The 1,149-nt window shown below is 35.0% G+C and overlaps 1 protein-coding gene across 1 annotated transcript in view; it reads right to left on the bottom strand.

Moving 5' to 3' along the window:
• Positions 1-1,149, bottom strand: part of EPHA6 (EPH receptor A6) — a 1,195,443-nt gene that overhangs the window by 318,326 nt on the left and 875,968 nt on the right. The window lies entirely within an intron of this gene.

Raw genomic sequence — 1,149 nt, 5'->3', positions numbered from 1 at the left:
GAAATGTTAAGAATATATATACAGATAAATTAAAATTTCAAGTTTTAGTCACATAGTATTTGGATGGTTAGAAAATTGAAAATCTCAGGACAAAGGTCATGGAAGGCAGGCTGAATACATGTATCTCTGATGAGCATAGTGACTTAATATGAAAAAACTAAGTAGCACATTACCTTTCATAAGTAAATATTAGCCATCTAATGAACATTGTTCAGTGAATGTGTAAATAAATGTCTCAGGTCAGGTATAATATCATCCTCTTTTATTTCTGAAAATATTAATGTGGCTGTTTTTACATTCTTTTTTAATAACTCATTTAAGAAATATTTAATGATTGTATATTGTGGTCTCCCAAATAGAAACCTGGAAAGCATTCTTGACTGTTTCTTTGCATGTATGGTGGTCTTATAGATTTTTACTCAGCAATGAATTGTGAATTTATGTATTTTTTTTCTATTCCTACTGTCAATGCATTAATCCTGCCTGAATATCTTTCACTTGACAATTGTCATGGCCTGATATCTGACCTCTCTCATTTTCCCTACCCTAATTTACCTCTGTCCAGCGTTTAAGTCATGTTAACTGACATTTCTAAGAGGACTATCTAATGCACACAGATGATGAGGAAATGGAGTCTGAGAAGGAACAATCAATACACGGGGAACAAAAAATAAAGGATACGAGACAACCTAAGGAAAGTATTTACGTTTAAAAGTTGAGCAAGTAAATAGTTGTGCAAGTATGTCATAAAGTTACTTAATTAATGATTTTTCTTCTATGTGATTCAGTGATGCTTTTTCCATACTGCGGTTGTGGGAAACATCTATACATTCACCAATTTGTTCCACACACAAATACAGTTATAGAAACATGGCTGCTATGGTTTGAATGTGTCTCCCAAGGTTCATGTGTTGGGAATTAAATCTTTAATACAACAGTATTGAGAGGGGGGACCTTTAAGAGGTAATTAGGGATCTGCTCTCATGAAGGGAATGCAGGGAGTTTGTTGTAAAAGGGGGAGTTTGGTCCCCTTTTTTCATGTGATACCCTCTACCACGTTATGACAGCAACAAGAAGGCCCTCACCAGATGCCCTCGATCTTGGACTTCCAGCCTCCAGAACCTTGAGCCAAATAATTTTTTGTTTCTT

The sequence above is a fragment of the Propithecus coquereli genome, unplaced genomic scaffold (assembly GCF_000956105.1).
Source record: "Propithecus coquereli isolate 6110/MARCELLA unplaced genomic scaffold, Pcoq_1.0 Scaffold40, whole genome shotgun sequence".
Classification (NCBI taxonomy): domain Eukaryota; kingdom Metazoa; phylum Chordata; class Mammalia; order Primates; family Indriidae; genus Propithecus; species Propithecus coquereli.
This window is presented reverse-complemented; position numbering and strand designations above follow the sequence as displayed.